A 10,776-nucleotide genomic window follows, 5' to 3' on the forward strand; every position below is an offset into this window, starting at 1 on the left:
TTTCCCCCACCGAGGCTGCTTCCTGTCAGAGGGGCGAAGGGGGGATCAATGGGAACCTTGTCTGAGCAGGGGAAGGTCCTGGCAGGGGTCGGCCGCTGATTGACAGGAGCCCTGCATCCAGCTGGCAGCAGGACGGCCCACGGTCAATGAGAGAAGCCGTGTTACTCTGGCTGTGTTGGGTCTCTTCACAATTAACAACATTACTGTGTTTTATACACTGACAAGCGGACGGGAGGGCGCTGGAGCGTCCAGTCACTGAGGGGTTAAAGACCAGCGCCTGGGCTGAAGGCTGGAGTGTTGCTGAAACACACTGCCTCCATACACAAAAAATGCTAAGAACCACTGCTGACAAAGAGAGAGTAAGAAAGAAAGAGATATCAAGTGTAGTAATCAAAATGAAAAATGGGTCTCCGGCTACTTTAAACAAGAGCTAATTTATCACCAGAAAGTACGGATAAGTAGCCGAGTTGTTGCCGTTCAGTAAGTACCCGTTCTGCACCAAATTATTCCACCCCTGCCTGCGTGCAACCATAAATCATACACTTCCACACATCTTTTCCTATTAGCGGCCGTGCTAGGCATGGGCGCGTGCTCAGCTACCAAACACAGACTAATAGGCTACAACTTTTAATTTTGAGAATGCAACTCCCCCTTCAACGCTCCCCTCCCCCAATCCCTCATTTTCTGCCCACCCCCGGCCCCCCCCGCCCCTCTTCACAGCACAATATTCACATTATCGCATACAGGAGCGTTACACAATCATGTTTATCACCCAGCGCCAGCCATTCAGGCCCTGATTGTAAACGCCGTCCTCCCCCTGGTCCTGGTTTTTCTGTAGTGTGACTGGGGGGCTTCACGTTACAGACGGGAGCACAGCCCACCACTATAGATAGAGCTGATCTTTAAGCTCTGGACACAGGGGAAACACCTGCTAACACTGCACTCCCTAGATGTAGACTGGACACTAGAGAGGACTGATAGAGGGGGTACAAATAAACTAAGCTTTATCACTAAAGAAAAAAAAATAACACATTCATGAATTTGAAAGGAGTGGTCACATTTGAAAATCACTGTGTAAAGAAAAAAATATTCCCCATTCCAGATCTGTTTCACTCAAGCAATGAAATCAGTTATTCTTTTCATTTTTAAGTTCAACTTTAATTTAATGTGTGCACATTATCAGGGAAGGATACTAAGGGCCATGAAACTGTTTACAAAAGACACTATTTAGGCTGTTCAGATTAATTAGATGGGCTCTTCCTGACTCTTAAGAAATCTCCATCTTAATAAGCGCCTTAAAGCAATAACCAAATGTGTTTTCCATCTGAATACATATATTACATCGAGTCCTCTACACCTCCACTCTCAACCCCCTCCTCAATGGAATAACAACAACAGCAAAACAATGGCCAGTGCAATAAATTCATCACGCAGACTCATGAGTGAGACTGGGAAGTCCCAGGGAAGACAGCAGCGCCAGCCCCAGTCAAATGCTAAGGGGACGTTCGACGTGATGGATGGAGTCTTTGACTTCCAGTAGAAGTGGCATGATGGCCTGGCATCTCTCTGAAGTGCTCCGCTCGCATTGTGACCAAATCCTGTTATGTCCCTGTTTCATTGTGGTGACAGCATGAGGAATGCTTGGTTTTGTTCTCCCCACTGTTGCTATCCATCATCTGTGGAGAAAGAGAGAGAGAGAGCACAGTGGCACTTTGCTTTCCACCTCCTCCCCCTTCCCTACCCGCTCCTCTCTCTCTCTCTCTCTCTCTCTCTCTCTCTCTCTCTCTCTCTCTCTCTCTCTCTCTCTCCCTCTCTCTCTCTCTGCACCCCCCTCTGTTGAGACATCTTGTCTTTGCCACAGTGCACCCGGCCCTCTCGTCTACACGTGTGTTGTTAAATTATCCCTCCTGTTTTTCACATACTCTACACTCCATTCCAGGGGATCTCTCTTTATGGGCCATGTGAAAGGACAGAAGAGGAGCGGCACGCTGCAGCTCTATTCAGAAACACTTAGCTCGTAAAGACGGGCTTCCCTTCCCCGATCAATCTGCTACTTAAAGGCGGATGTAATTTGAGCTCAGTCAATGTGCTTGGTGTTGAAAGCATCCTGCCTGGTTTTCCTAACCTGGGAAAAAAAAAGCTAATGTCCAAGCATCTAATTAAGGCTGGAGTCTCACTTGATCACATTCTGGAGCGGTCAATGGGTGGGGGGTGTAATAGTTTAATTATCGCCCCAAAGTGGTTAAAGCTAATATTTAATTAGAAAATAAACAGAAAACGGAGGCCTCGGTATCCAATCATGATCAATGAAGCAGAGCGAGGACCTATAGCGTAATAAGGGGGGAAACTCCCAGCATATATTGCCACATAAAAGAATCATAATTAGTCAAACGTAATTAGCAGAACATTACAGAATGACTAGGCTGCACAGCGATGCCTTTCATGCTCCTGTGAGGAGAAAGCAAGGAGACGACTAATCAATGAGCCTATCATTCCACACTGTTATGGATAGTGTTTATATGGCAAACCTTCGAGTGCTTTTACTGTAATACAATCATACAGTGTTTAAACTGAGTAAACATTCACAATAGCATTGTTGTGTTTCATTCATTTATATTTACTGCACAATCAGATTTAAAGGCTGAGTGTATTTGGTAATGACCCATATTGGTATTGTTATCACTATCAATAAGGATGAAGAAAATAATACGTGGATATTTATTAAAGAAAATAGACTTGCGGTTATTCTAATGCCTAATAAGCATCCCCAAGCCCAGGAGCTGGCGCTGCATGTGAGGGAGAGTGTGTCAGTGTGTATGACGCGAGCTCAAGTGTTGAGATCTTATCTCATAAAGAGGCTTATAAATGTACAACTATCTCATGTCACATAAAGGAGCCCACTGATTTATTCCTATTGATCAACTGCCGGGGGCCGTGACAGCCTTGTAACGGAAATCAACACCCGCTCACAGCCGAGGCGCCCCGGCTGCTCGGCTGCACCGAGACACATGCACAGAAGTCGTCTGCCGGACTATACAGATTAAAATGGAAATTATGCATGATTTATCATGCTTCACTTGAAAGTAACTGTATGAGAAGAAACACAAGGTGCGCCGTAGAGAGACTGGCGGACAGGACAGGTGGACATACAGAAACACATGAATATTGCAGTAGGAAACTCTGTCTGCACAAGCCCTCCATCCCCAACTTTGGCGAGCCTTTAAAAAACAAGTGGAGTAAACTGACACCCAAGTTTACTAAATGTTTATGTGACATCACAGCTGACCAGTGCTAGACAATGACCCTCAACCTGTCTCAGTATGGTGCCCCAGAGGTGTCATAAAACCTGGGCAGGGAGCTTTGCTTGGGATGACAGAGTGCCAGGCGCTCTCCCACCAGGACCTAATTTCCCCCTGTGAAAATGGATAGCACGTCCATAGCGTAGCTTAGTTTAAAATGCAAAATGTGGACATTATCTGGCATGGAGATTCAGCGGCATCCATCACACTATGCTAATGCAGCCCAGTGGTTAAGATATTCTAATGTAAGCCACCCTGGAGATGTAGAGGAATTAACACAAACAGAGCAGGGCGGCGGGAACACAGAGGGGTCAGGAGATAGGAGGGGACAGGGGAGCTACTCCTGAGACAGGCGCTGCCACACACACACACACACACACACACACACAGGCTCAAATAAAATCAAACACACACACACACACACACACACACACACACACACACACAACAATGTCTCTGAGCGTGTGCACATGCAGACAAACTCATACACAGGCACTTACACTTCTAAGCATGCACACACACACACATAGTATACACACATGCACCTGCAGGCACACGCACTAAGATACACCCACATGCACTAAATTAAGTCTACCTACATATCAAAACATGCAGAGTGCATTCACTAAAAGATGACATCATCTGTACTAGATATAAAACTGTAAATTTGAGAGTGTGAATATTCACATCAACTATCAAACTCAGCACACATTCTCAAATTTCAGATGTACAAGCATTAATTGTCTGGATTTTCTGAATCCTATACTCCTATGCTCATCTCTATATCCCATTCAATCTCCATTTAAACACTTTCTCCCAGGCTGAAGCGATGTTGCCATTTGTATTTCAGCTGGAGGAGCAGTGAGCTTGTTTTCCCCGTCCTGCAGGCAGTTTGAGCCTGTGATCCCAGCAGGGCCAACAGGGTGGGATGGGTCCCTCTCCTCAGCTTAGCAGCAGTGCTCATGACGGCCCTGTCCCAGTCCCCTGCTCTGCCCGCCAGAGCTGCAAGGGAAGGCATTATTATCATTATATTAATGTGACATTAATTGCTTTTACTTTTTCACTCCATTAAGTGTGCTCTATCTCTTTGGGAGCCTGGCCAGATGGTTTATCACTTCCCATGCTGTTGGTAGCGCCATTAATGGGCTAAGACACTGGGCTATAAAATAATTGCGCCGCAGTGTTGGAAATGTTCATCGCGCTAATTGAAAAGTAATTGCGGAGGTATAGTGCAACTGTCACGCCATAAAAGGCCTGTCATAGGAGAGGAGGGGGGCTTTCTAGTAAAAGGCTATTGTTTGCAGTCGTACGGTACAGGGAAATGGTCAAAGCAATGGAGGAACGGCCTTTATGCTAAATGTTAACAGGGGCAATGATCCATCGAAAACATGACTCTTTTATTCTCCATCTCAGATTTTAATGTAATAAATGTATCATCGCAATTCTCTCTTATACTGTAGTGATTTACTGTGCATTATCTCAATGTTTTGTTGTGTCTGTGAAGCATGTCTACATATTGTAAAGTACTGCTGTTAACATGAGCCAATTAAATAAATAAAATGACAATGCGGGTTCTATCATTTGACATTGAAGAAGCATGTGCCAGCGATGCCTTTACATGACCGGTCTGCAAAAACCATTCTACAGTGAATGAAGGATTTTTGTGAAATTGGGAAGCAGCATAATGTCAAACACATCAGTTAGGATTCATCAGCACAGTAGTTCTAATTCTTACACAGTGATTTAAACTGTAAACTTTCAACTCTGTTGGATGAAAGCAAGGCAGTGTAGCAGTGAGAGGAGGAACAGAAATGTGGGCTGTCTCAGTTGTGTTTCTGCTGACCGTACTAAGAGGCGTACAGCAGCCTGCCTGCAGCGAGGGGGATAAGGGACCAGGCAGGCAGGGCAGACAGAAAACAAGCAGGAGACTGAATCGATGACTTTGGAGACCAAAACATATATTCTGACTTTTGTTTGCCCTGTGCTTTCTCAAGTGTGATCTAGCATTTCTGTTTGTGCGTGTGTGTGTGTGTGTGTGTGTGTGCGTGTGTGCGTGTGTGTGTCTATGTGCGTGTGTGTGTGTGCATGCTCAAATAAACCATTTGGTGCATCCCTGATTTTCCTCTATACTACATATCTTACTGAGAAATAAATATGAATTACAACAATTTTAATAACCGCAGCACCATCAGTAATGAGATATAATTCACATCTAATGAACTTTGGATATTACAGTGCAGAACCAAGAGTATTAAATCGTTAAATGTGTTAATGTAACATTATAAAATATCATTAAGCTGGCAATTAATCAGCTTGAAATAAAAGGAAGGGTTTTACCGCCCCGAAACCTATAGATTTCCAGCCTCTTCATCCTAGTGAGTGTTGAGAGATAAATCCCTGTAGATTCTGCTACAAGCCTCCTTTCTTTACCACAAGGCATTTCAGCTCAACACCATTGTGTGAGGATCCTGTGAATTTGCTGCTGACAACGCAGCACATATTCACATTGCTTCAAACGGATGTCTGAGTTGAATCGCGCGACTTATCCCGCGCAACAGAGTAGCAAAGTTCAAAACCATTCGTCATGCACATGCAGCCTTTTCCAGAAGCTGTGTTTCTGAAATGCGGCGCTGTGGACTCGGATGCTGCTGACCAGAGTTTCTATCCCTTTTATTGATGAATTCTTGTTGTTTGAGGTGTTGCCGCGGGTTAACGGAAGGGCAGGGGCGTTCGTTTAAGCCGTCATTACTAAAACAAAGCAGCCTCTCACTGCTTATCAGCCCCTCATCGACTCCCCTTCCAGCCCCTGTCGCCTGGTCAATCCAGCGTATTGACACCCATTGACTGGGACTTGAGGAAGAACAGGATGGTGAACTTGTCTAACACGGATCAGGGTCAGGGCAAGGGACAGGGGATGGGCGGATAGAGGGTGGCTGTGTTTGTGTGTGTGTGTGTGTGTGTGTGTGTGTGTGTGTATGATACCCCCACATTCTATCCAATAGTGCTGTGTGTGCTCCAAATCAATGGCATAGGGTGAGAATGAGGCCTGAAATTGGAGTGATTGATTCCAGCAGTTATGATGCCATGTTCATTGATGCCATTTGATTTGCGCGACTCTCCTTTCGATCCCCCGACTTCCTCCCCTGTTAAACCAACATGGCGGACGGCAGACGCGCCGCGAAACCGCCTGCGCGCGGCCCGGGCAGGAGCAACATCTCTCTCTCTCTAGAGGTCAAGTCACCGGCGTGAACTGAGGAGCCACCTCAACCCTTCACCCAACCCCCTTCCTCCCCCCACTTGTTCTCTCCTCCATCCAAGGTCAATATCCTCAACAATTAGTCCGAGGGGGAGGAGGAGAACTTGAAGCATGGTCGCACCCTCCTCAAATGCCCCCTCAAGGGCTTCGGGGGGCAGCAACGGTATGTCAGACTAAAGTGAAAAGTGTACCCATTCCCTCTTTATGTCTCCATTTGCCACCCTCATTAGGGCCATTCATGAGCACTTAGAGGCCCCCTGCACATCCCACACATCACCCTGGCCAGGTCTGCCCTCTCCTCGAAGCACCTTTCCCCAATCAAATAACTATCATTAAAAACCCCTGTGTGCACGGGAGTGTATGTGTGTGTGAGAGAGAGAGAGAGAGAGAGAGAGAGAGAGTCAAAGACAGACAGAGAGACAGGAAAGACAGGAGAGGCAGACACAAGACAGTTGTATCCATATAGCATGATCATACTAATGTAATATTGATTGGTCCCAGTCACCATGGCACCAGGACAATAGTCCAGTCCTCCTGGCCTCTGGTCAGTCCCCCAGCAGCTCCCTCCGTCTCCGCTCCGCTCCCCCCTCCCCCCACCTGGCTGGCTGGCTGGCTGGACGATCCACGCTGCAGCAGATTAAAACGCACGGCTCCCTGCATCATTGCATACAGCACACCCCTATAGCTCCCGTAACCTATAACACATAGGACAGCAGCGCCAGCCAAAGTCAGAGGACAAAATCTAAATGTATTCATAAACTTCAGCTCAAAGTGGCAGATCCATAGTCGTAAATCTCTGGCTCATCCTCTCTCTCCGTCTCGCTCTCTATCTTTCTCTCTCTTTCTTTCTCTCTCTCCCCCCCCTCTCCCTCTCTCTCTCTCGCCTGACGCTGCTGGCCTGTCAAGCCTCAGAGGAAGGGAAAACAAGAATGGGGCGGTCGTGAGGGAGGAAGAAGAGTGTGAAAATACAAGGAGGTGAAGCAAGTACAAATGTTGAGCTCAGAGAAAACCGGTCCCCTGTGAGTCCTGGTGCAGAGCTACGGAGCCACGAGGAAAAACTCACGCTCACACTTAGTCCCCTGTGCTGAACTTTCTGAATCTGCTACAATGCAAATGCGGCGGATGGGTTGACGTCATCTTGAATTCCAAATGTCTGAGACCGTTTTTTTCAGTCGTTTTTTGTCCGGACAGCTGTCCCTTCCGTCCGCTGCGGACCACACACACTCTGACGCAGGGGATCGAGCACAACGGCGGAAAAAGCTTTACAACAGGAAAAATGTATAGCAGAGGAGAAATGTGTGCCCGCTATTTTCCTGATGTCTCAGCTACCTGAAAACAAAGGAAGATTCAAACCACAACCACTTTTGAAGAGAAGCGAGTGATTTGCATAGAAAAGTTCATAAGCACGGGACATAAGGATATGGTCATAAAAGAGGGCAATAAAAATTTTAACTATGACAGAATATTAAAAGTGGCTGTAAATTTGAAGGCAGGCTACAGAATGACCCTTGCGGAGGGCGGCTCCTCGGTTGGGACCGCTAATCTCGGCGTGTGAGAGGGGCGCTCACTGTACACAGAGAATAAAGCATCTCCCGCCGACCCCTGACAGATATGGTTGTCTCTCACACTTCCATCCTGCTGGATAGTTAAGATTTAAGATAATGACACAACGACTTTCACGTTGATGCGTTTCCCCGCCGACATTGAATCTTTTTAAGAGGCCTCCTCCCGCCGCGCAGGGCCGGCCTGTCAGCCACTGGCAGTGAAAGAGTTGAATGTCTTGCGCATACTCGTTTCCCGATGTCAGGAAGAAATTGTTCGTAACATCGGCCCCTCACACTTGTCTCAACTCATTTATTTCAGCCAAGGTCTACGGATATAAATAAAAGGAAATGTTACTGGAGCATTTAAACTCGGCGCCAGCCTTGAGACCCGTAATGTAACCACATATCATCAAAAAGTGCTGAATCTCCCTTTGTCACCACACATGACATGCAATTCCTCCAAACATATTCACGTTTGTTGCCATTCATACAAATAAATAATCACACCAAGCCAGGACAGCCCTTTAAAGTTGACCTCTGCTATTGACTGTCCATCAGATTTATCCTCCAGCTGCTAAAAATAGATCTGTGAAATTATTTACCACCAACAATACAAGCATTTTCTTTTTAATATTGTTGCGCACCCCACCTTTAAGCACTCCCTATGTAATAAGTTACTCCAGCCGTATTCATGGGTTTTTATCATGAATGCAGTTCAACAGGTGGTCCATAGATGGAGCTCTTCTCATTAGAATATACATTACATTACATTATGAGGCTGTCCTCGGGTAACTGTGTGCTGTCCTTTCATTTCTTCAACAGCATTGCTGAGCAGGGAGCCGGGCTCTTCCTTTGCCTTTATGTAAGCAGGAGGGAAGTTTATGAAAAAAAAATTAAGAAGGAGAACAAATGTATGCTGCCTCTGAGTGGGAGAAGTGTTTGGATATATATTGATATGTGTCTTTAATGGATCTAGTGACCATTTTAATAGTTGTGTTCCTCTGCCTTACTTAACAGACTGGACCCCTTGTGAGTGAGTGTCAAACCACAAACCACTGGGTCCCCGGAGCAGTATGACTTAATTGAGCTATCCTGGGAAATCTAATTACAATAATGCACAGAGGATTGTGTAATATTCCCTCTGCTTCTGCCCCGACACCTATCACTCCATACACTCACACACACACACACACACACACATGCACGCTCAGGCACGTGCACACACACGCACGCACACACACAGAACAAGAGAGAGAGGATGACAGAGAGGCACACAGACACAGATGTGTTGAAAGGTTGTGGATAGGCACAAACAGCAACAACCGTAAAGCGTTTCATGGGAGATGTTTTAATCACGATTCATGGGCCAGTAAACCTTTAAACAGCAGTCAGTCAGCCTCACTGGCTGTGCAGAAGGGCCCAGTGAGGACAAAACAATGACAGTGTTATATACAATCAAAGAGTGAGGCGAGGGGACAAAAATGAAGTTCTTCAAAATATTCAAAATATTTTACAGTTCTTCAAAAATTTGCAAGGACGTTATAGCGCAAGAGCACGATATTTCCATCCACGTCCCGCAGTTAGAGGTGAAGGAGGAGGATAATAATAATAAAAAAAACCCCACTTAATTTTCCCGCTTGATATTGCACTGTACAGCTGTGCAATGATCATCGCCATATCACTGTAGAGTAGTTATTGAGCAAATCGCAGCCATTCAAACACTGCTGCTGGGGCCAAGAGACAAGCTCCATACATACACACCCATGGCGCTTATTGGGATTTCTAGAATAATCTATCCTCTGACCGTTCTCATTAGCTGAGCAGTGACAGCGTTAATTCCACTGAAAAGTGTCCGAAAATGCCTGCCGATATGTGAGCTTTAACTACACAAAGACAATAGCAACAGTCCCGCAGCTTTACATTGGAGGTATTGATGCTTGTCAGGCATTGACAGAGGCAGCCTTTTGTCTGGCATTGAGTAGGACCAGACTGACAATGTAGGAGGCAGGACTGACCCTTCTAAAGGAAATGACCTAACACTGTATGCTGAAATGAATGAGCAAATAAGTGAATAAATATTTTAGATTATGCACATTTTTTTTGACTGAGGTTTCTTGCTGTAGGGTGTTGCAGGGTGTGTATGGTGTGAAAAATGGACAGCATCTAAATGGGGAAAAAAGCAAGCTGGGAAACAAAGCAGACTCGTCTAAATTGTATTATGTGTATGGTTTCTTATAAAGTCAATGTGTGTGTGTGTGTGTGTGTGTGTGTGTGTGTGTGTGTGTGTGTTAGGTCTGTTTGTGATTGAGAGCAAGGTCAAAGGGACATAGGGGAGATGGGGTGGGGGGGTGGGGGGGAGGACTAAGAGGGGGAGTTTGCTGCTGTGCCCAAGGCCATACCCACACAGACGGACACCATATTGAAATTAGCAAATGGACTGCATAGTGTCGCTTGCTGCCCCATTTGCGGTTCCTCTCTTCTCCGGGTGATATACAGATGCACCCAGCGAGGGAACATCACTGTTTCAAGGGACACTGGAGGGGGGGGGGGGGGGGGGTGCAGGGGGAGTGGAGGGATGGGAGATGGGGGATTGGGGGGGGTACGGCTAACCTCTCCCTGTCCTAAAATGAAATGGATCGACTCTTATTTATTTACTGCATGTTTTGCACTCATCCCA

Source organism: Centroberyx affinis, unplaced genomic scaffold (assembly GCF_046629955.1).
Source record: "Centroberyx affinis isolate AG114_WGS23_722 - 3 ecotype Tasmania unplaced genomic scaffold, CSIRO-AGI_Caff_v1 ptg000715l_1, whole genome shotgun sequence".
Classification (NCBI taxonomy): domain Eukaryota; kingdom Metazoa; phylum Chordata; class Actinopteri; order Beryciformes; family Berycidae; genus Centroberyx; species Centroberyx affinis.